Raw genomic sequence first — 26877 nt, forward strand, 5'->3', positions numbered from 1 at the left:
AACGCATACATTTATAACAGTACTGCAAGATTTATTTATACCTCGTGTATTCCCATAACATCAATCCATGATACATTTATACATTTTGATTATAAACAATATAATCGTCGAATAAATTACTCGCAAATTGATTCACATGTTTCTGTACTAATTTTTATACTAGATATTTTATTCGAAATAAACCAGACGATGCAACGTTTCACAAAAAGGGCCCAGCGATCGCGAATCTCCAAAACATTGTCAACCCATGATACATTCGTCCATTTTGATAGTATATGACGCACCATTTGGCATTAGCACATCTCTGGCATAAGTTTCAGTTGTAACCGCGCTTCAGTTCACGCTACAGCGCATTCGTAGCGACATTCGACGTTTACGCGCGCTTTTATTTTTTTTTAATTTTGTGTGAGGCAAAGTGCTGTGCATTCGAATTTCGAACAGATTAATGTTGCCTGGTATAAAAACTTTTTAGTGGCTTGTTGTTGGTTTTTAATTTATACTGTGGTCGAAGAAAATTTTTACTATTGCACTTTGTAAGTAACAGTTTTGAATACAAATTATATTAGTAACATATTGTAGGTATAGTATCAGTAAATTATATTGTTTGTATCGTAGTAAAATTTAAAGTTTTGTTTATTTTTAATGTTATCATATTTTTCCACTAATACCAAAGAATTATGTCTAAATTTTTAGTAAGATATTATTCTTGTAATATAGCTCTAAATTCGTGGAATTCGTAATTTCAATAAATAATTACAGTTTACGATAAAATTTCGGATATGAGCCAATTTATCTGTATTTTACGATTTCAAGCCAAGGATTCACTATTCGTAAATGAGCAGATCCAATCATAGTCTTAGAAACATAGCGTATAGACCATCAGACAGCTCGACTATGCTTGACCATTAGATTCGCTTTCCTTTCATCCTTATCAAATCAAATTATCAAAAGAAATAAGAGAGGAGACAGTGTCAAACAGGTTTAAATTTAAATTATTAACACTATTAAGAAAATATAGTTTTTACTCAATAAACGAATATTATCAAACGATGTGGTAACTGGCACCACTACTATTTTTAATATTATTGTTATTATTTTTGCTACATAGGTAATGTACATATATACTTAACATTTCATTAATTATTGGAATTGTATATTGTAAGGTCTTTTAGGTATAGTTTTACGTTGGTCAAAATGTTATAATATTATAAAAACCACTAAAATATTTGCATGTCTGTCAAATCGAGAACTCGCCTACTCTTAAATTGTAACAACTTTACTTGTGAATGTTTCTGGCAAATAAAGAACTTTGACGTTGACTTTGACATCTATTAGCTAAATGTCCGTTACAGATGTTCTTCTCTTTAGCACAATTTGTTTATACGCTGGTATATTGTAAAGCTCTGTAGAGATGATAATTAAAATAAAACATTGTAGCATTATTTTGTTTCCTCGGTACTTGTAATCGCGTCAATTGAAGTGTTTTTGCTTTAATATTATTGTTTGACGTGTTTTAGTTCGTTACCGTTCTCTGAATATTTGATTTATTTCTCTATATTCTCGAATATTGTCTATAATATTATCTATAAATAAATTTAAATGTTTTATAAAAAAATGGCTCTGTCGTAAATCCTATTACTCCACTGCTGAATATCTAAATGATCGGACAGCCTGGGACTAGATTGTGATTATGTTATAGCAACTGTACAATATTGTATATTTTTATTGAAAAGAGCGCAAAAAAAAGAATGCTGGGAGAGTTTCTTGCGCCGCTTCTTCTCTCTCAGAGCGCTATTTGTTTCCGAAGCGGTAGTAGTAGTAGTATCTAGTAGTATAAGAAATGACATCAAAAAGAATTCTAAAGGAATCAATTTTGAGAAAATAAATGCCTTTTATGCCTTTTATGCCTTTTGTAAAGTTATGGTCAATAGTCATATTATCATGTAAATAAAATAAAAATACGCACGTGGAGACGCGAGCTATTTTTCTGTGACTGGGAGTCCAGTTGTAATTGTACGTCAATGGTAACAAACATATACAGGGTGTCCCAAAGTTATCTGACATGAAGGCAAAGTACTTTAAATATCTTAGATAGGGTATTTTACTGAAAGAAGACTTTATGTTATTTAAAAAAAAAAATATGAAGTGGATACTTATTTACGAATAATCTATACATATAATGCTATCTATGGAATGATAATATCTCTACTTTTCGAACGTTGTCGTCGACAATAAATAACTTTGTTGAAATTTGACTCAAATATTTTACGTTGTTCCTTTCTTTTAAAATATTATGTTACTTAAGAAGAGTTATTAGTTTTTGGCCATTCTTTCGATTGGCATCATTAAAGTAGAGGTGTTTTTTTTTACATTTAAGTCGGTTCGAGACCCAGACGAGGCAAGTAGTTTTTAGGAAAATTTATTGATTTAGGCGTTACTTTGCGGAAATCCATAATTATACAAATGATTTAAGTTTTCTTTAGTGTTAATTCCGCCAGTATTTGTTTATAAAACAATTCGACACGTGTTTCGCCTCTACACGAGGCATCCTCAGGACGTGTTGTCTCGCCAAAATCTGGCACGAGACCCTCTCTCCTTTTATACCCTCGTCCCATGAAATGACGCGCTGTGATTGGTCGGCCGTTGTGACGTATTACCCCCGGAAGAGACACGTAACAAAGGTGATGGGACTAAATTTGTTTGTTCATTCAACAATGTAAACATGTTATTTTTGTGTATTATTATTTCTAATTGCTTTAACACATTTAAGCGAAATCTTTGAATGCAGAATTACTAAATTTAAAAGTAACAAAGTCTTCTTTCAGTAAAATACCCTATCTGCTATATTTAAGGTAGTACGATTGTTAATTGTTACGTTCTGAAAATATCACGACATGTACCTAACGGTAATGAAACTGCAAACTGTACTGACGCAACAGGACGAGCGCGAGTGGGTGAAAGGGAACGGGAGGGGGCATTACGTTCCAGCGAGGTGTAGAGATAAATGTGGTTGTGTAGCAGTGATCTGTATTAAATACCACAGGCTGTTTCCTTTTGTTTGACAGCAAATTGTTTGTGCCTGCCTATTTGAAGCGCCACTCGCGAGCGTCCAGAGAACTAGACAATAATACGGAATATAGTTATATACCTACATAGTGATATAACTATATCACGGATTCACTCATCATACTTCAATATTAACCTAAATTGATTTCATTCAGCCCAATCACTCAATTAAAAATCGAGCACTGCTTTTAAACTCAAAAACGTGCAAATAGATATGTTTGTATGTCTATTTATAGTTCGGTAACTAACAAGCCATGCCGAGTACGTCCTTTTGATGTTCGTTTTGTTTATTTTTATAAAAATGGAGTTTACACAAAGACTCGATACATTAATCTATATAAACTTTACATTTTGACAGTACTCTTTGATATCTCAAGGATTTCTTGTATATAAGTACTCTGTGTTGATTAAGAACCTTATTATTTCAATTCGCCTGCGATATACACACACCTAATACATTAATACACAGCACTGACCTCTACTATATACCAATGGACTGGCGGCTGTCAAAGTGGTTTTGCGCATATTTGATATTCGCCATTTTGGCGCTGTTGGCCCTGTAGCGAGAGTCTGCGGTACTGAATCTAGTTATGACAGCCTCAGCAAACATCGATAAATGGCGGGAAACTATTTACGAAAAGAAAATTGTTCTTAATTACGTTGATTTTTTAAGTATAATTAACACAGAAAACGAACGAAATTAATTCAAAATGCAAAAATACTTCAGAGGATTGTACGTTCCTTCGCAGCCATTTGTGTTATACGTCAAAATTAGTTCTCGGAAGGCTCGCGAGTGGCGCTTCAAATAGGCACAAAAAATTTGCTGTCAAACATATGGAACACCTTGTCCAGTGGTATTTATACAGGTCAGTGTCCTGAGCCTTAACATTGCAAGGATAAATAATTATGGTCTTATTCATATGTATATATAGCTTATCGGAGGTTTAGTACGCTTGTTAGAAAATAGTATTCATAATCACATATTAGTGGTAAAACAATCATTATCCCTTCAATAAAGTATCGTATTTGATGTTTGATTTTCGATGCCAGTTAGTTTATAATATTAAACTGGGGTCATATAAGGCTTAACGTCTAATGAAAATTCTAAAATTGAAGCGATAAGAATTAATTGTTGAATGAAATTCGATAAATAAAAACTTACCCATTGAATCTATATGTCTCTGCTTGAACTAAAGTCGAAACACGTGAACCGAATGAATAGATTCTCTTAACGCGTTAATAACATCGGCGATTCTACCCCTATGTGGCCCGTGCATTATTACATTTTATAAAATGCTTAATGCATTGTTTTAAAGAACACTTCCAACGGGGATTTATTCTTTCAAGTGTCTGAATGATACCTTAATTGATACAAATTTTTAGATGAATATTTATTTCTTAAATTTATTTTGTGTGTACATTGTCTTTTAGTGGAAGTGCGCCCTTATAGTACAAGAGCCCACTGCTTGATACTTCAGCTATCTGTTTTTTTGATAAAACTAATTTTATATGAATGTTGATGGAGTATGCCATGTATTAGTGATAGGTTGCCTATAAATTGTAATATAAATGTACTTGGCCGCAATTAGTGATCACCGCCGCCCACATTCTCTTGCAACACCAGAGGAATCAGAGGAGGGTTGCCGGCCTTTAAGGAAGGTGTACGCACTTATTTTGAAGGTATCCATGTCAGGAAGCTCATTCCACGGCTTTGTAGTACGTGGAAGAAAGCTCCTTGAAAACCGCACTGTGGAGGAACGCCTCACAGGTGCTGGGGATTATATATTAATTGGTGCTAGGGTGGAATTCGCCGGCAGGAATCACGTGAAACAGCGCTTCGTAACACTCCCCGTGATAAATGCGTTAAATAGTGAAAAAAAATATTGAGAAATTAGGTAACCTTCTGCACGCTCCCGCACCAGATTATATTCCTTATTTTGAAGCTCTGCGAAAGGTACACTGACATAAACTATTCCCCAAAAATAAAAGCAGTACTGAAGACTTAACAGATAAAACTCTTGAAGACATTAGTACAGGGCAGAGATCAAAAGCGATCTGTTTGTAACAAACGTATCCCACATCGCACGCGTGCCCCAATTTCGAGACCATTTTAGATTTATATCAGTCGAAATTACTTCAATCATATCGTGAATAAACAATTAAACAACTTTTATAGAACTAGTTCTTGATACGCAATGCGTTAGTTGCAATTATTACAATTCAGATTTCAAATATTTTTTTACTTAGATTAAGGATTGGTCTCCGCTCCAACTAATACCGCAAATAGCAAAATAAGCAAATAATACTAAGAGGGCGTATTCGAGCCAGCCTCGAACAATGTGTGACATTGATGTGCCAAATATTCTGTTAAACTTTGCTAATAATTGAAACTAAAATGCCGGGTTGCGCAGGTAACTTTGTAATAATAATACTACAAGAAATAAGAAAGACAATGGGATCACATATAATCATTATAATTTCAATGTAAAATAACAATAGTAATAAAAAAGCTATTGTTCTTTGGTAGTGCGCTAACTAGTTGGAGCGCAGCGGAGGCTAATTCTTAATCTTAGATTTTTAATTCAAAATACGATTTAAAACCACTTATTGAACGTCAAAAATACCACCCATTTGAAAAAGCATGTCTTAGACCTGAAAAGAACTGACAAGAAACTCAGCGGGCTTTTATTTCAGAGAAGAAGAGAAGTTATTAAATTTTCCAGAAGTTGATTACGCTTTAGCGGGAATAAGTTGATTTTTATTGAAAACAAGATTCTAACCTTTACAAAGACTAATCGAACCCTACAAGAAAAGATTGACAACTCTTGGAAAAAAAAGAAAGAAAGGAAATATATTTATTGACAAAATGAATACATAAAAATACAAAATTAGCAGCGCTTTCCGCACTAGGTATCGCGGAAAACAAGTGAAATACAAATACAATTAAAAAGTTAAAAAACAGGTTGAGAGAGCTTCAAATTAAATTTTTAAATGAGTTCTGAAATATTTGATAGAAGTAAAGTACTCCTTTCTTAAATTAATATAATATGTTATAAGTAACCATTATCTATGTGTTTAAGCACTTACATAATATTTATTTATGATTTAATAGTGATCTGGCAGAGTATGTGTGAGTGTTAGTGTGTGATGTGTTCGTGTGTGTACTTGCAAACACATACATATCTTCCGCCACCGATTAGACTCAGATTTAGAAGATTCATAGTCCTGTAAATTCACCACACTAGAAGATAGATAATATTATTCACAAAGTCGTTTTTGAAGTGAAAGTTTTTTATCGACTTATGAGAGAAATTTATTGCAAATCGCCACGATTTTCAGTTACGCGCCATGTTGCTTTAAGTGCCACAGTACTGACTGACAACTGACAACTCTGTCATTTAGAGTTTAGTAAGTACACTATATATTCTGTTTTTTTTTTTTTAATTACCTTCTATTTCGAAGTATGGCAGAATTAAAAATAAGACAACGTCACACTTTTCTGTTACGCTCGACTAGATTATGATTATTATGATCAAAACAATGCGCAAAGAAATAAAATATATTCAACCACCATTGTTTTCGCGTTTATTGGAATAGAAGAAAATATTATTTAGAGGCACAGCAGCTCGAATTGTCGGGGACCCAGTGCTCTGTGAACGGCTGGATCACTTGGCGTTGCGTAGAGACGTCGCTTCATTGTGTCTTCTACCGCATTTATCACGGGGAGTGTTCCGAAGAGCTGTTTAACCTGATTCCTGCCGCCGTATTCCACCTTCGGACGACACGCCACAAGCTAGAATTTCATCCCCACCATCTGGATGTGTGGCGATCCTCCACAGTGCAGTTTTCAAGGAGCTTTCTTCCACGTACTACAAAGCTGTGGAATGAGCTTCCTTGTGCAGTGTTTCCGGGACGATACGATATGAGTACCTTCAACAAAAGCGCGTACACCTTCCTTAAAGGCCGGCAACGCTCTTGTGATTCCTCTGGTGTTGCAAGAGAATGTGGACGGCGGTGATCACTTAACACCAGGTACGCTCGTTTGTCCTCCTATTCCATAAAAAAAAATGTACTTCTCATAGATGGCAAAGCCAATATTTTCAAAATTCTTGGGTGGAAATCAGTTTATATGCTTACAATCCTCGTTATTCACTACTAATCTGAATAAATGAACCTACACAAGAAAGTACAAGCTATAAGAATAACTTTTCTGAGAGAAGTACCAAAAAAATTCGTCACGTCATGCCAAAAAACTTGTTTAATTTCAAAGAAATGTGGTAGTTCAAAAAGGCTCGGCAGTGTTAGCTATAACCAACAGCAAGCATTAGCAACCTACAAATAAGACTTAAGGATATGAGCAACAGGATTAAGTAATGTTCATAGCTTGAAATGCTATACTTTCACCACAAAACTTGTCTAAAAACACCTTGTTTTCTGCTTACTCTTCGCCATTTTGCAGTTGTAGTTAGTAGGTACTTTTGTTGTTATCAATATGCCTGTCGCTGTCAATTAGGTCCTGGAGGACTACACATACGGCGTGCGCTCTGGCCAAACGTGTTTAGCCTGATTTAGGGCGAAAAGTCTTAAGACAAATAATATCGATGTACCTCTAGAAAAAAAAGTTTTTTGCTTTTGAGTTTCATTTGCGATTTCTAATGTTAAAATTGAGTTTATTATTATACTAATAGATGCTGGTTCGTAAAAAATTGTTGCTTCTTAAAACTTTAATTACTTTTATATTAAACTAGCTGACCCAGCAAACGTTGTATTGCCGATATTAAAATCGCGATACAAAAGTAACTGTTGATCGTAGATGGGTGAAACTTTGAAGTTGTATGTATTTTTTAATGCTGACTCATAATCAAAATCAATCATTTAAAAAAAAAATGTCAAAAAAATTAAAAAAATAATCGTGTGGACCACTCTTAACATTTAGGGGGATGAAAAATAGATGTTGCCCGATTCTCAGACCTACCTCCAGACTAAAATGCGCTCAAAATTTTATGAGAATCGGTCGAGCCGTTTCGGAGGAGTTCGGTCCCGCACACCGTGACACGAGAATTTTATATATTAGATGACATCGGAATAATTTTTGAGATAAGGGCCAAGTATCTAAGGAATAAAACTTGGAAGACTTAATTGAATTCTATTCAGTAGTTATACCGTGATGCACGAACAAATGAAAACCTCTATCATTTTATTTATATAGATTAGTTTTTGAAGTTATACTTCTTTAGGTGCGTTATGAAAAAATGATGAGAGTGAAATTTTTAGATGCGCGCGTAACACAAAAGTAACAGGGTGAAGTTGGTATTAAAATATGTCTTTTAAACATTGACAATTAACAATTATTGACATTTGACATATTTCTGACAAATTATATTGATTGTTTGTATTTTTTTTTTGGTTTCTTCGTCCATTATTAGGACAGGCAAAGGGTTCAAGCCAATACAGCCGTATTCGTTAATTTTCAATAACATATTTCACGATTTTTAAAATATTGTTCTTTCTACAAACGTAGAATAGCACCACGAATAAATAACTTAAAGAATTTGTTTTGTTACGCCAAAGAAGTATAACTTCTTCCGTGCATACATAAGTATACACACACTTTTTGGTCATATATCAAGTCCAAAATAGTATTTTAAAGTAATTATCATTTCATAATTTGTTTTAGGTAGAACCCTTTTTGCATAAAATAAAAGAATGAAGTAGCTAGAATTTTCTTCGAATGTGTAAATGAGGAAATGGAACCGCACAGTTAGATGAGTGGAGTCGCCGAAAATTTAAATATGTCGACAGCGCATCATTCCGCCTCGATATAATTTACCCACCATGGAGTGAATCACATGCCTTGTGACATCACTCACGTAGCTAAAAATCTAGTAAGCCAATTCTATTGAATAAAATCATATATTATTTATAACTACTGACGTTATTTTTTATCATATGTTGTAAGAGATATGAGTCAAAGTCTGTTAAACTAATTTTAACGGGTTTTCTGTTTAAGTCCAAGTCTTCATTATTTAACCGTTTTTAATTATAGTGACGCTAAATAATATAACTGATATTAAGAGAGTCACAATAAAAAAGTGTCTTTAATTTTTTTTCAAATACAAATACTTTATATATTATTTTTATTTCTTTACACTCACTGCAAATAACTCAAATACTCAAGTTTGCGCGTTTACCACTAAAAAAATTTGTATCACCGCTCTTCGACAACACTTCCCTTAAAGCCTCGCCTAGTATCGGAATACTGGGTCTCGAAATCTCGAGCGATTGCCAATTTCGTGGCCATCTGGAGGGAAAAGCCAAATTTGCCTCAAACAAACTGGGCGTCATTAATAGAGCACGGCAAAACTTCAAGTCGGCCCACATTCTAGCGCTGTACAATGCTCAGGTCCGGCCACACATGGAGTATTGCTGTCATTTCTGGTCTGGCGCACCACAGTATCAGCTCGATCCATTTGACCGCGTGCAACGCAGAGCAGCTCGAATTGTCGGGGACCCAGTGCTCTGTGAACGGCTGGATCACTTGGCGTTGCGTAGAGACGTCGCTTCATTGTGTGTCTTCTACCGCATTTATCACGGGGAGTGTTCCGAAGAGCTGTTTAACCTGATTCCTGCCGCCGAATTCCACCTTCGCACGACACGCCACAAGTTAGGATATCATCCCCACCATCTGGATGTGTGGCGGTCCTCCACAGTGCGGTTTTCAAGGAGCTTTCTTCCACGTACTACAAAGCTTTGGAATGAACTTCCTTGTGCGGGCCGATACGACATGGGTACTTTAAAAAAAAAGCGCCTACACCTTCCTTAAAGGCCGGCAACACTCCTGTGATACCTCTGGTGTTGCAAGAGAGTGTGGGCGGCGGTGATCACTTAACAACAGGAGACCCGTATGCTCGTTTGTCCTCCAATTGGGTTTTTGAAAAAAAAAATTATTGATTTTTTTTATGTATTTTAAAACTTTATTATTAATAATATTGATATTTAATGCAAAAAACTTCAAAAAAATTTTTTTTCAATTAATTATAAACAATTAAAAATTGATGAAATTTAAATAAAAATCACGTGACTATAAACGCGCCATGATTGGTCACCATAGTTGTGACGTCATAATGTTATAGCTATTTAATAACAGTACAGCGTTTACGGCTATTACACGTGTCTAGACAATAATATTAAAAATTTATTGCTAAAATACGAGTTGTTAGTTGGTTTCGATTAGCTATGTGTGATAAAGGATTTATTAAGGCAAAGTCTGATAAGATTCCTGATGTTGATATATTTATGATCACCGATTTTTTAAAAAATGACGTTCGGTTTAATTCTGCTGAAGTTCGAGGTGCCAAGGCATCAAGGTAAGTTTGTTAAAAAATAATATAATAAATGAAAATATTTAATTATTTATTCTCCATTACATTAAATATAATTATTTATTTCATAAATTGCAGAGCATCGCGTGAGAGTTACGGCGACAAAGCTATAGGTTATGTTCAACTAAGTCGTAAAAATAATATTTGTATTGTGAAAGGACGGGTATGTCCAGAACACCGAGTTCGGAGTAAAGCTTATTCAGTTACTTTAACTATTAATGAAAAGTCAAAAAAAATTCGATTTTGTTTGGGGATTATCACGGTGCACTGCTTGAAACCATTTATTTCGACGTTTGTCATCTTGGGGAACATTTAAAAACATTTTATCAGGAGTTGCCTTTGTAGTATTCTTACATAATGGTACAAAACAAGAACGATAACTTTTGAGGTTCGACATTTTTAATATAAATTTAAATATTTAATAATGACAACAAAATTAAATAGATCAAAACACTGTATTTATTATTTTTCTATCAACTGCAATGAGTGAAAACTAACATTATGACGTCACACGCGCTCGGGTTTGTTCGGGAGTTTTCGGCGTGTCTTCGGTACTGGATTCAAAATTTATTTTTTATTTTGAAATAACTTTTGAATTATTGCGAAAAAAAAAAAATAGTTTTGTTATAAAACTAATATATAATCTTTCCATTTATCACAAAAAAAAATTTTTTTCAAAAACCCAATTCCATAAAAAAATGTATTATGTTTATTTTTTTACAAACATACACCCATTCGTGTTTTACCGTGTACTGCAATCGTCTATCGTTATATATGATTAATTAAGCGAAAATTAAAAATACACGCGGATGTCTAGAGAAAGAACATAACTTTGGCTACCGTAATCATCCGTTTGTATGTTTTGCGAACTTTATAGTTTTTGACTTTTATTCGTGCTCTTTTTTGCAAGCATTGCCAATTAAGGCTGCGGACCGAGCCAGCGGCCTTGAGGAATTGAGCAGAGCTAGGTTACCTCTCTCGTACAAGATCGCCGTTGTTTGAATTCGGAATTAGAAGCATTTTAATTTATTACAAATATTATACAATTTTCTTTACAAAACTATGTTATGTTAAATAGTATTGGTTTACAATTAATAAATTTTCGTACAATATTTTTCTAGATTGAATGATTAGCATGGCTCCACCTGTAAAAGTTAGGGGTATTTTGGTGTTTTTTTTCGCACCATCTATAAAAAATAGAAATGTAATGAAAAAATGAATTTTCTTCTCATACTCTCTAGATATATAATTATTTTATTGTAAAAATATAAGCTTTATATAAACAGCCAAGAAATGGATCTATGCGCTATTTTGGCGATTTCTTGGAATAGCAGCCTTAAGTGAGCATGACTTGAGAACTTAATCTAATAAGAAAAATGCATGTGTAGTATTTGTAATAAGTCAACTATTTTCTTCTATACTTGAATTAATAGTTTCTTAAATAAAATTGTCAGAAAAGCTCGTGAAATTAATTGAACGGAGCTTGTGATTGTACAAATTTAACACGAAATTCTTATCATATCTCTATGTATCAATCTCTGACGTACGTTCACTAATTAATTGTAGATACTGTTGAAAAGGGCTGGTTTCATGTTAAAACAAGATAATATGACATACCTACATACATATCATTATGTCTCCTATAGAAGAAAGCAGAGAGATTTTATTCGACGGACAACTAAACTTGCCCTTACACGGGGCATATAGCGAAGTCTAAGGCCCAAGGGTGTCGTAAGAGGCGACTGAGGCTGCTTCTCCACTAGGGATGTGCGAGGATGCGTAGCGAGGGATGTGTTTGTAAAGAACTAATACTATCGCTTCATTTACCTCGCCTCGGTCAGCACAGATCTGGTGGAAACGGCTAAGCGGAGCTATATTTTTACGCATACAAAACAAGCGAGGGATGTGTGCGAGGGATGTGTGCGAGGGATATGTGCGAGGGATGTGTTGCGAGGTTTGCGACATACTGTACCAGCCAGCATACTACATCGCACCCCCGTCGACACACTTTTACAGTGTTGGTGGAAACCTCCACAATTTCACAGCACAGCTAGACATCCTCGTACGACACATTTCCCTCGCACATCTCTGGTGGGAACGCAGCCTAAGGGCTTTTTAAAAGTGGGAGAGTCACGTTGCCTTCTTCTGACGTTAGGAACGGGCCAGACTCGTCCAGATTAATTGCCACACTCGCACAGAATACTCCGCGACACGAGAATTTTATATATTAGATTTATTTAAAGTCATTGTCCCATTAATATACTTGCAAAACTTTTGGGGACAAAACACTGCACCGCTAATAATACTTAAGTATATTAAAAAAGTAAGCCATACTTTCAATTCTTTTTTAATTTATATTAGATTTAATTAGATAAGCCAGGTATAATTATGAACAGTTTTTATGTTTTTTTTTTAACATTTGTATCTTTTATATTTTGTAACGGCCTTACAAATAAACTTAGTATAATGATATACTTGAGAATAAACCAAAGATATGCAAAATGTTATTAAATTGCTTATGATTGGTTTATTCGGACGTATAACGTTTCCCGCGTTTATTTTCAAGGCTGCCTGACAACCTTTAGAACTATCATTGTATTGACAGTGTTGTCAGCGATATACTCAACATTTTGCATATTCCTGGTTTATTTATCTATACCTATATATCTTTTTACCAAGTTTATTTCTAAGGCCGTAAGTGTAACCCTATATAGTGCTTGTATAAGTCAAAGTCAAACTAAAATAAACTTTATTCAATTAAGCTTAAACTAAAAGCGTTTTTGAATCGTCACTATAAATATTTCTTTTAAATTACTGAATCTACAATAAGTTCGAAAAAAGTTGAGATCGCGAGAAGAACATACAAGAAACTCAACGGCCACTCTTTACAATCAATAGAGTATTTTACAATGGCTTTAATAAACATAAAAATTTAGTTTGTAAGGTGCTGCATCCAATGTATTCTTTAGTTTACTATATTTATCATTTTTGATCTACATGAAGATATTATTTTTGACTTCAGACTTTGAACTTATATGCCAATAATGACATTGGCACGACAAACCGGAAACAGTACAAATGCCCCGTGGTTTACGACAACAATAGGTGTGCCAATCAACTCGCTAAGAAGCACAGAAAACACGGCAAAGTTTTCGTTTGTTGAATGTCACGGAGTTTCAGTTGTGAAGTGAACCCCGTCGTGTAGGATTACAGTTACACAATTCCGTTGTTTTGTAAACAGAGGCGACGGCACAGTGTGTTTACTTAATACGTTCACTCTATGCTATACAGGCTGTACCAATTCAATCAATTTTTGTGATATGGCGTGTGGCTGCACCAGTCGGGCGCAAATTATTTCGCCAATGTCGAGTACAGGCTGTATCCCCGACGCTCGATTCTATGAAATGTAAATATGACTTTTTTATGACAAAATAGGACGAGACGAGCAGGGTGTTCAACTGATGGCAATTTGATATGCCCTATACATTACAATGCAGTGCTCAGGATTCTTGAAAACCTGCACTACAATTCCTCTTGTCACCTTGAGAGATAAGATGTATCTCATTTGTCCAGTAATTTAACTAGCTACGGCGCCCTTCAGACCAAAACACAATAATGCTGACACATCACTGCTTCACGGCAGAGAAAGGCGCCGTCGTACTCATAATCTAGCCGGCATCCTGTGCAAAGGATCGCCTCTTACAATCCGATCACCCTTTGGCCTGGGATTGCCTTATTGGTTAAATCGCCATTGCTCAGTCGTCAGGGCCTCCGTTGTCGTCTGGCAGGGAGCACCATGACAATTGTTAGCAGCCCTATGGCCCGTGCAGGTGAGGTTTACAATCCTTAATCTAAGCATATGACAATTATTCATACAATGATTGGGCGCGGGGTACTAAATGTACATGGCAGACCAACGTTTGGCCGGGCCATACTGGTTTATATATACAAAGATTTTCATTTAAACGGATGTTTTATATATTTGAGGTCGGTATGCTCTTGACCTCGTTCTAGCCTCCAGGATCTATTAAATGCGTCTGGATGCTCAGGAAGGGTCATTCCGCTTGGATGTCCGGGAAAGTTCACTGAGGCGTTGATCAAATGGTTAAAGGATGCCTTATCATTATTATCATTTTCAACCATGTATGAAAAATTGGCATTTTGTGTACAACTAGCTGATAACCGCGGCTTCGTCCACGTACACATATGACTGAGAATGTAGTGCTTATAAAAATGATTGTTAAAACTTTAATAACTTTATATTAGGATCGCTATCCCAAGACATCGCCAAAATAGCGTATAGTTGAAACCATTTCTTGACGGTTCATATAGAGTTTATATTTTTAAAATAAATAATTTTTAAATTACAAAAAAAAACACAGAATGAGAGGAAAATTTCTTTTACCGTTTAAAAGCGAATGACTTTTCGAATGGGCGGTAGTTTTTGACATTCAATAAACGATTTTAAAAATCCTTATTTTATTAGAAACATTTGAATTTGAACGCTTGATGTGACAGACAGACAAATACTTCCTTCATATTGGTCATTATAATTGATTGATTGCAAGAAACTTTCAGCTGATTACTAACTCGGTACCAAATTTTGGTAAGAGCTTCCTTGCGTGGTATTACCAGGATGACACGACATGGTAAGAGAACAAACAAGTCTATCTTGGAGGAACTTCGCATTGGCACTAGGTTATCCTCAATTTGCCATCAAAAGATCTTGGGGTATTTTGGCCACATTGCCCGACGCCTTCCCAATAATTTAGACAAACAAGTCATAGGCAAGGTGGAGGACAAAAGACCACGCGGATGATCACCTATTCGCTCTATCAGATCAAGATACTCACTGGCCTACCACTTACGACCGCAATAAGGAAGACCGAGGACTGAAAGGAGTAGAGAGGAGCACACGACCTTCGCTACCAAGAAGAAGACGACATGATATCTTCTAAAAGGCACGCAATGCTCCGGTGATTCCTCGGTGTTGCAAGAGAGTGGTGAGGTGATGGCTTACCATCAGGTGACAAGCTGTCTGTTCTCCTCTTCCACAAAACCAAAATGATTCCCAGATCTATTATAAATTTTATACACAAATTATGATTAGCTGTGTAGATTTTAGACCGGATATCCCGCCAGCCTCGTACCGCAAACAATATTACCGTAATTACACGAAACTTCCGGTTAATATTCCTCGTAACAGATATTGTTCGTTATACACATATTGCCAACAGTAATATATTATATTTACACAAACAGTACACTCGTGGACTTATTATTTAGGGTAACGTACACACGTGTCAAAATTGACTAAAGTTAGTCTGGCCATAAGCTTAATTTTTAATTTCTTAGAGTCTCACTAATAAAAAAAATAGTTTTGCCATTTTAATAATTGCAAACCCTAGACAGCAAAAGAAATAGAGGGAGACAGCCTATGATATGGGAAGACGACATCAAGAAAATAGCAGGGCAACTATTGACTCTCACAGCAAAAGACAGGACAGAATGGAAATCTTTGAAGGAGGTCTTTGTCGGAAGACAAGCTATACCAAAGTAAAGACCGTTTGCCTATATTGTTTGGAGGCACTTTTTTACTTTATTTTAGTAGTAGCTTGTATGTAAAATTAGTACAGAAATAAAGCTTTTTTATATTATTTTATAATAATAAATAATTCTATTGACTACCTTTGTTTTTATCTGCATCTGTTGTCTCTGTTGTTACCGAGAAATATACTAACTGCTTGTTCTAGAGACTCCTTAAGCGTCTCGATGTCGGCGTGATTAGAGAAGGCAATGTCTACTAAAACTGACCATGTTTGTAGTCCAAGGGGTCAGATCTGAGCTATACGAGGGCCAGTCTTCGGCTCTTACAAAGTCTTCGCTCCTTTTTCACAAAAATGAAACTTTGAGACTCCTTGATAAGACACCAAATATTTACTGACGCAGGATGATGACCACGTTGTCTCTTTCCGACCACTGGTGAAGCTTGTTTGGAGTTATGTTCTGCTAAATTCAGTTAATTTTCATTGCATTGATCCTCAAGGATTTCTCAACTATATCATGTTATCATCATCAGCTTTTGAATTTATTTTTATTTTTACTAACGTAAGACTCACGTTCATCGTCTAGTATCGTCTCATATCGCCTCGCATTTATAAAATGTTCTGTAAGCTAATGATGTTGTGTACAGCAATATGTAATTAGCTATATAATGTTGATATTTGATAATCTAAAAGAATTGCCACTTCATTTCACACTTAATTTGAATTAGCTCAACTTTTGTGTAGCTATACCCTATACCGATAAGTACGTATCCTTGTCAAATTTTAAGCATGGCGTTGTATAGATGGTTCATTGAAATTTTTACAGTTATTATATGAAAAAGGGCGTTGATAGCGCAAATTATTCTGTTACTCTCACCACGAAGCAATCAATCAATCCCCGGTTGCATCCTCGCCTGCCACGTGCATGTGGTTTCGGTTTTCAAACTCATTTGTACGTTTATTTTATTCTACGATTTCTAAGGGTGGTAACGCTGTTATGAGTCCTCTGGTCTAACAAGAGAGATAGACCGCGGTGATTCGTATCACACCCAATTTTAAGATTTAAATTCTTAAGCGCGAACAAAGTCGCGGGTAGTGTGCAATTTTAAGCTACCGTCGTTTTCTCAAGTAACCCAGAACAAGAATATAATCTGATTCCAAACTGATAATGACGCAATGATGAAACAAACATCCCATACAGCTCGCGTTTATAATTTGATAAATAATAATGTAGTTCAACTTCCGCGTCGCTGCGTGCAGTAATCCTGGGCGATTCGCCAGCGATGCATGGCTAATTGCGCGGTTAAACTGTTTACTATTCTTAGATGTTTCTAGATTTGCTTTACACGTACCCTTCACCCCAATTATCATTCGCTACATCAATCTAACATCTAGTGAGTGATTTGGTATGATAGAAAAGTTGAACAGTCAGGTACATATAGGTAAGGGTATTCACGGGTTACTATTCGCAACTCGACAACTATGCCGCGCTTATTTTGCGTGGTGAGGTCGGCGGCTAATCTTGCCATCCCAACTCCTCAAACAAGTTACTCAAACCTCTGATGTCACCCATGACCTCAGGGAGAGTCCTCGGTCACCCAAGGTGGTGGGCTCGGTATGTGGCCACACTATGGCACTCAATGCTCATCCTGGAGTGCCGTAGTGCCAGGTATATCAAAACCTAGCAACGATGCGCGATAACGTTGAACGTGACGAAAACATAAATCTTCTAACCACAATGGATATGACAGATCTAAATTCAAATTCAAATAAATCCATAACTGTTGGACCCTACCATAGACTAACAATATACTAGCGTATAGACAAAGTGTGCGAGACAGAAGATCATGTCTAATCGAGATACAGCAATATAGAAAAGAAATCGACGTGACTGTAACCGATTTTGATTGACAAGTCCTAAACAGTCAGCAGGCAAATGCCAAGGCATTAGCTCCTTAATATTACGAATATCTTGCTAATACACACAAGCAACTCAACTTTTAAGGCGAAGCAATTGGAACGTAACAATAACAAAATCCTCAGGGCATTTGCCGCTCTTAATATACCTTAGTCTTAGAGCCAAATTGTATAACCTGCCGCGATGGCAAGTGTCCTGATGGAATAACTCTGATGGCTTGGGCACAGGGAAAGGAAATCATCTGATGTTAAGCTATCGGATGAATCACAGGATTTGCCAGCATCTTTCCGTGTAGTCTATTCAATAGTTTGATTGTACGTGGAAAAAACTTCTTTGAAACTTTCTAAGCCAAACTTCAATCACGAAGAATATTTATTTGGTAAAACGATTGAGTTCATTGAGAATTTTAGTTATTTGTGGATACTGATTGAACATAATTGATATCTGCAACAAATCAATGTACGTATTTAAATAAATATTGATTTACTTGTGGATTATGTTTAACATGAGTCTGTTTATAAATAGAGCGACAGCTCTGCGAAATCAGAGTACTATTTATATGGCGTTATTAATAGCAACCTCAACCGCGATGCATCGTGACGCTATCAAAGGGTGACAGTAAGAAAAAAACCTTATGAGATACATGTTGAATTCAAATTCGATTGTACACGATGTCGCTGTGATTATTATTTTGGGATATCAATAAATTCTATCGACGGTCGGCGGTGCGAGTGATACGACATGTATTACGACAGACACGACGAACGCAAGGACGATGTTCTGAAATCTCAACGGACTTCGTTGACGACTCTAGCTAACTATTGAACTTAATGAAATGGGACTGCTGAGAGGAGAGGAGATATCTCATTTGTCTATAGAATTTTGTGCTGCGTCGAGCGATCAAGCGCCCCTATCCCCGCTGCCTTCTCCCCACGTCCCGCACACCCGAAAGCGTTGTTATAAGCACAGCTCACATCTCCTCTCTGCTTTGGTGGAAATAGCCTGACAGTTTCGCGGCTTGTCTCCCCTCGTCTCCTCTCCTCTCCGCTTTTACAATTATCGTAACTAGAATTAGATTAGTTAATTAGATTGCATAAAAAGACTCAATTATTTTTATACTTTTTAGTAGACATTATATCTAATTGAAGAGTTCCGTTACTTTGTCATGGATTCCGTAATCAGAACCTAACCAAATTATATATATATCCTTTCCAATAAAAAAATAATTATCGAAATCAGTTAGCGCGATTTTGAGTAATGACAGCAGCCGAATATGACAGCGGAACTTCAAAAGATTTTACCCCAGGAGGGTACCGGCTCTACCAGAGTCGGAGAATCCCTCCCCGAGCATTCTAGCTCGGGCTGCCCTTCGTATTCTGGGGAGGGCACAGAACCGCGCATGACCAAGGACAAACGAGGCAGTAACACCACGGCACCCCGCTCCACACTCAACGTGGACTTTTGCCATATCAGGGGAATTCACTCCAATTTAAACGCCGTCCACCACCACCTTGAGACGGCGCAGCCAGCCTTGTGTTTCCTTACGGAGACGCAGATATCTCGACCTAGCGATACGTTATATTTAACGTACCCCGGGTACAAAATTGAGCACAATTTTTTGCCTCATGCCGGGGTATGTGTGTACGTTAGGAAGGATATCTGCTGTCGCCGTCTCGGCAATTTTGAGGGTAGGGACCTGTCCACTCTCCGCGTAGATTTAGAGGACCGCGTCCGCATCTATGCGTGTGTCTACAGGTCCCATAGTGGTAACGCAGAAACCGATCATCTCATGGGCTGCGTTCAAGCGGCAATTGACGACGTGCTTGCACAGATCCCCTCCGCTGAAATCGTAGTCTTGGGTGATTTCAACGGGCACAATGCCGAATGGCTTGGATCACGTACCACAGACTACGCAGGGCGATCTGTGCATAATTTTGCATTGGCGTATGGTCTGTCCCAATTGGTCGAGTCGCCAACGCGGCTCCCGGATGTGGATAATCATATGCCGTCCTTATTGGATCTTCTGCTGACTACACATCCCGATGGTTACCAGGTCTTTGTCGACGCCCCTCTCGGAACGTCCGACCATTGCCTGGTCAGGAGTGTAGTGCCTATCCAACGCCAACGTCGCAGACCACCAGCGACCCGCCGCGTTTGGCACTACAAGTCAGCAGATTGGGATAGGATGCGTTCCTTTTTTGCATCCTACCCTTGGGGCAGGGTTTGTTTCCCTTCAGATGATCCTAGTGCCTGCGCCGTTGCAGTAGCCGATGTGATACTACAGGCTATGGATATTTTTATACCAAACTCTGTAGTACCCATCGGTGGCAGATCACAGCCCTGGTTCAATGCGTCAGTTAAAGCAGCATCTGACTGCAAAAAACAGGCGTATCGAGCTTGAGTTGCGGCGCTGGGCGCAAAGGATCCGAACTGCATAGTTCTTAAGAGGAAATACAACCGTGCCTCCAGATTTTTTAAGCGGCAAATCCCCCCGTGCAAAGTCAAAACACATCGTCAAAATCGGCGAGCAGCTTTCCAGTTACCCGACCGGAACACGCAAGTTCTGGTCGTTGTCGAAAGCTGCTCTTGGTAACTTCAGCCAGCCGTCCATGCCGCCGTTGCACATGAGGAATGACACCCTGGCCCATACGGCAAAAGAGAAAGCCGATCTCTTGTGCACTCTTTTCGCCTCCAACTCGACTCTTGACGACAACGGAAAAACACCACCGACCATCCCGCGGTGTCAGAGCTCTATGTCTGAAGTACAGTTCAGACAGAAAACTGTTAGGCGAGCTCTGTTTTCGTTGGACGTCAGGAAGTCGAGCGGGCCGGATGGCATTTCTCCAATCGTGCTTAGAACGTGTGCCCCTGAGTTGACGCCGGTGCTAACGCGTTTATTCCGGCACTCTTAATCTAAAGGCGTAGTCCTTGACTCATGGAAGTCAGCCCTTGTCCATCCGATCCAAAAAAAAAGGAGACAGTTCGGAGTCGGCAAACTACAGGCCTATTGCTATTACCTCCCTGCTCTCCAAAATCATGGAAAGCATAATTAGCCGTCAGCTCTTAGTATATCTAGAGGGTCACCAGATGATCAACGATCGACAATACGGGTTTCGCCATGGTCGGTCGGCAGGAGATCTTCTGGTATACCTAACACATAGATGGGCAGCGGCTATTGAAAGCAAGGGGGAAGGCCTGGCAGTTAGCCTGGATATAGCGAAGGCCTTTGATCGTGTATGGCACAAGGCGCGAACGTGTGCCCCTGAGTTGACGCCGGTGCTAACGCGTTTATTCCGGCACTCTTAATCTAAAGGCGTAGTCCCTGACTCATGGAAGTCAGCCCTTGTCCATCCGATCCAAAAAAAAGGAGACAGTTCGGATCCGGCAAACTACAGGCCTATTGCTATTACCTCCCTGCTCTCCAAAATCATGGAGAGCATAATTAGCCGTCAGCTCTTAGTATATCTAGAGGGTCACCAGTTGATCAACGATCGACAATACGGGTTTCGCCATGGTCGGTCGGCAGGTGATCTTCTGGAATACCTAACACATAGATGGGCAGCGGCTATTGAAAGCAAGGGGGAAGGCCTGGCAGTTAGCCTGGATATAGCGAAGGCCTTTGGTCGTGTATGGCACAAGGCGCTCCTCTCCAAACTTCCATCATTTGGGCTTCCCGAGAGCTTGTGCAAGTGGACCTTCAGCTTCATCACAGGGCGCAGCATACAGGTCATAGTCGACGGATATTGCTCGAACCCGAAGCCCGTGAATGCTGGAGTGCCCCAAGGCTGTGTGCTGTCTCCCACGCTGTTTCTTCTGCATATCAATGATATGTTGGACACCTCCAACATTCATTGCTATGCAGACGACAGCACTGGTGATGCCGTGTACACTGGCCATGCAGGTCTCTCTCGGGAAATCGTCGACCAGTGCCGTTAGAAACTTGTGTCTTCTATCGAGTCCTCTCTTGAGAAGTCGCGGAATGGGGAAAATTGACCCTTGTCCAATTTAACCCCCAGAAGACTCAAGTTTGCGCGTTTACCACTAAAAAAACCCCATTTGTCGTATCACCGCTCTTCGACAACACTTCCCTCAAAGCCTCGCCTAGTATTGGGATACTGGGTCTCGAAATCTCGAGCGATTGCCAATTTCGTGGTCATCTGGAAGGCAAAGCCAAATGGCTTCAAAGAAACTGGGCGTCATTAATAGAGCACGGCAATACTTCAAGCCGGCCCACATACTAGCGCTCTACAAAGCGCAGGTCCGGCCACACATGGAGTATTGCTGTCATCTCTGGTCTGGCGCACCCCAGTATCAGCTCGATCCATTTGACCGCGTGCAACGCAGAGCAGCTCGAATTGTCGGGGACACAGTACTCTGTGAACGGCTGGATCACTTGGCGTTGCGTAGAGACGTCGCTTCATTGTGTGTCTTCTACCGCATTTATCACGGGGAGTGTTCCGAAGAGCTGTTTAACCTGATTCCTGCCGCCGAATTCCACCTTCGCACGACACGCCACAAGTTAGGATATCATCCTCACCATCTGGATGTGTGGCGGTCCTCCACAGTGCGGTTTTCAAGGAGCTTTCTTCCACGTACTACAAAGCTGTGGAATGAGCTTCCTTGTGCGTTTTTTCCGGGACGATACGACATGGGTACCTTCAAAAAAAGCGCGTACACCTTCCTTAAAGGCCGGCAACGCTCCTGTGATTCCTCTGGTGTTGCAAGAGATTGTGGGCGGCGGTGATCACTTAACAACAGGTGACCCGTACGTTCGTTTGTCCTCCTATTCCATAAAAAAAAAAGATTTTGAGTAATTCGTAAATTTATCATCCACTTTGCTATACGTATGTATAGTAAATTTAAGACTTTTATGGTTTTCTCATGGATGCCATTGTCAGATCTGGACCAATTACAATGGGACCACACGGGAAGCTTTCAAACAAAAAAAGAATTATCAAAATCGGTTAACCCAGCCGAAAGTTTTGAGGTAACAAACATAAAAAAAAAGAACATACCGACGAATTGAGAACCTCCTCCTTTTTTGAAGTCGGTTAATAAAGTAGAATCAGGTAAACACACATCACAATATTTTCTATGGGTCTCTCGCCTCAGCTAAAGCCAAAATTAAGGCTATAATAAGATTTAATAAACATAATGTTACCTTATCTACTTATATACTTGTATTAATGTTACTATAAAGTACCTTCTGTTTACTTGAGTGTCATGCCCACCGTTTATAGGGAAGACACTGTATTTACTGTCTATTGTATCTATAGTGTTTGTCCCAATTATTGGTGGGCCAAATAAATAAGAGAAAAAAAAAAAGTCGGTTAGAAATATTGTCAAAGAGGGTAACAATTAGTCATAAATAAAAAGTTATTAAAGGTTTGCCCAGGTTTAAGCATTTAAGACTGCGTGAGCCGAACTGAGCGTACGACGATATGTTATGGTCAAATAATGGGAAGTCAACTTTAAGATGAGATTTACACATTTTTTGAAGGTACTCATCTCATGTCATCCTGGAAACTTAGATGTACGTGGAATAAAATCTTTAAAGACCGCACATTCATACGAGGTTTGTGCTCTCTCTGATTATTCTTTGCAGAAAGAAAGGATTGGTGCGTTTAGTCCCTACGACCGAAAAATGGGTACCGGCACCTATTTCTGCCGTGAAGCAGTAATGTGTAAGCTTTACTGTGTTTGGGTCTGAAGGGCGCCGTAGCTAGTGAAATTACTGTGCAAATGAGACTTATCGTATGTCTCAAGGTGACGAGCGCAATTGTGGTGCCGCTCAGAATTTTTGGTATTTTCAAGAATCCTGAGCGGCACTGCATCGTCCCTTATTTTCATAAAAAAAAGAAACAATCCAGAAATGTGTAGAAAAGAATATGATTCAAACTGATCTAATAATTTTCTGTATTTGTATAGTCCAGGAGCCAATGTTTACAATGAGTATGACTAACGGTAACTGTGTGACATCATTATTGCACTATAACAATAGGAGCTGCATTAGAGAATTTTAATGTAGTTGTCATTCATATTATTATATGTAAATTACACAGACTAATATACAACTACAATTATTATTCTTGTTCGATTTACATATACTTAATATCTTATAATTAAAATAAATTATATGATACCCTCAATTATATACCTCAGAGGGCAGTGTAGAGGGCTATGCTTGGAGTTTCCCTGCGAGATCAAATCAGAAATTAGGAGATCCGTTGGAGAACCAAAGTTACCGACATAGCCCAAATGATTGCGAAACTGAAATGGCAGTGGGTAGGGCACATAGTTCGACGGACAGAGGCTGTTGATGCAGTTCATTCAACAAGTACAAAAGCACACCTACATGGCTGATAATATGTGCAACAGCACACCTACATGGCTGAAAATATGTAAAACAGGTACATATATATTACATGTAGGTACATGGCTGGTACAATTATTATAAATAAATACATAAATAAATTATGGTAATTGTACAAAATTACAAATATAAATATGTATATAATGAACATTTTAATATTTTCAGATAAAAAGTAAAATTGCAAACTTTCGAAATTAGACACGGTAAAATTTTTCAAGAGTTGCCTCAACCAAATCATACCGCATCCTGTTAGATTAGCACAATGCAGTTACTACATTACCGAGGTATCGCCTCGGCCAAATGCATCACCTCACCCTACGAATCAACTATAATTATAATTAGTTGACAATATAAAAAGCGTATTGAAAAGCGCAGCGGAACTACCAGAGAGTAGCCCTGATCAAATTTCACCGCACCCACAAAATATTCCTCAATGCAGTAGTGAGCGGGGAGTTGCCCCGACCCAAAGTACCACACGCATTGACAAATACTTATACTTCAACTGCCTGGGACTTTTATAATTAATTTCTAAATAAATAACATTTCAATGGTAAAATAAAAATTCACTATATAAGAAGCGTAATGAAAAGCGCAGTGAAATTACCAGAGAGTAGCCCTGATCAAATTTCACCGCACCCACAAAATATTCCTCAATGCAGCAGTGAGCTTTATCGGAGTGTTGCCACGACCCAAAGTTCCACAAGCATTGACAAATACTTATTCTTCAACCGCTTTAATATTTGATTACAATGTCAATAAACTTTGCAATGATAAAATAAGCATTCACTAAACCAATGACATTCTATACATATGGACATATCATTCGCAGTCTGACAGTGGAACGACAAAAGTGTGCTTAAAGACAATGTAAGCACACTTTTCTCCTTAGTTGTGTGTCAATCAACAAGTCTAAATCTGTTATAAAAAGTGCTAAAATAATACATAAGTCGATGATAACATCGGTAAGGTTATTTTATTTATATAAGATTGATATGCAAAAATGCGTAAGTAATTTAATAAGACGAATATTTTTTCATTAAATATGGTATTCATTATTGACAAATCCCCAGACAAGACCCGCTTGTCAGAATGAGACTGATGAAAGGACACAGTCAAAAATGAAAACAATAGAGTCGTTTTTTAATAACCGACTTCAAAAAAGGTGGAGGTTTTCAATTCGCCGGTATGTTTTTGTTTATTACCTCAAAACTTTCGACTGGGTTAATTCTTTTTTATTTGAAAGCTGGTGCTTCCATGTTACTAGAATTAGATTTTACAAATGATTTAAGTTTTCTTTAGTGTTAATTCCGCCAATATTTGTTTTTCAAACAATTCGACACGTGTTTCGCCTCTACACGAGGCATCCTCAGGACGTGATGTCTCGCCAAAATCTGGCACGAGACTGAATCAAATGAGCCGGAAGCCGCTCTTTTATACCCTCGTCCCATGAAATGACGCACTGTGATTGGTCGGCTGTTGTGACGTATTACCCCCGGAAGAGACACGTAACAAAGGTGATGGGACTAAATTTGTTTGTTCATTCAACAATGTAAACATGTTATTTTTGTGTTTTATTATTTCTAATTGCTCTAACACATTTAAGCGAATTCCTTTTTCACATGTATGTAAAATTATTATTGTTTCCGAGTGAGTGACCTGTATCAATTAAATGTTTCGCGAAGTGTGATTTTTCGGGATGATTAATGATGAGTTTATAAACGCTGGATTTTTCGGAATTATTTAATCGATCTTTGCCATTACATATTCGACTGACATTGTGACTCGTTCGGAAGGACACATTAATATTGTTTTTCCTAAATATTTTAGCTATTCTATCTGATATTGGACCAATATATATCAAACTACCTACATATTTGGTATTTGATTGTGGTGGGACGGGATAAAGTTCTGAATTAATTAAATGTTTTTGTTTATTTTTAATTAATTTGTTCACTAACTGTTTTGTATAGCCGTTGGAAACCGCGATTTGGTATATTGTATTAAGTTCTTTCGCGAAGCTGTCACGGGACAGTGGGACTGACATTAATCTGTGAACATAGCAGCGGAAAGCCGCTAGTTTATGTTGTACGGGGTGGCAAGATGACGCGGGAATAGCAATATCTGTATATGACGGCTTTCTATAGATTTAGAATTCTAATTTATTATTTACTCTTGTTAATGTTAAGTCCAAGAAATTTAGAGATTGGTTTGATTCGAATTCCAATTTAAACTTTATTTTTGGGTGGATCTTATTAATTTTATTAATGAAAAGATCGATTTGACGTTCGGTGCCTGTTCAGCAAATTGTTATGTCGTCAACGTATCGGTAATAAAACAGGATATGTGGGTATCTCACCACGTAATTAGACTCAAAATTATCCATAAATATTTCAGCCATTGCCAAAAAACTTAATGTAATAATAAAAAACAAATCATTATTCAATCCTCAGTCAAAAAAAAAAGAATTAGATTTATTAATTAGATTGTATAAAATACGCAATTATTTTTATACTTTTTAGTGCATATTATATCTATTGTTTTGGAATAGTGTTTTTAAAGTCAGTTGTTTTTTTTGTTAAAATTATTTTTAAA

The 26877-nt window shown here is 37.6% G+C and overlaps 1 protein-coding gene across 1 annotated transcript in view; it reads left to right on the plus strand.

Moving 5' to 3' along the window:
* Window positions 1-356: 356 nt before the first annotated feature.
* Window positions 357-26877, plus strand: part of LOC126970788 (rho GTPase-activating protein 6-like) — a 155654-nt gene continuing 129133 nt past the window's right edge. Inside the window, exon 1 of the mRNA XM_050816880.1 lies at window positions 357-533. The gene's annotated coding sequence lies outside the window, so the exon portion shown is untranslated. The remainder of the gene's footprint in view (window positions 534-26877) is intronic.

This window comes from Leptidea sinapis, chromosome 22, assembly GCF_905404315.1.
Source record: "Leptidea sinapis chromosome 22, ilLepSina1.1, whole genome shotgun sequence".
Lineage (NCBI taxonomy): Eukaryota > Metazoa > Arthropoda > Insecta > Lepidoptera > Pieridae > Leptidea > Leptidea sinapis.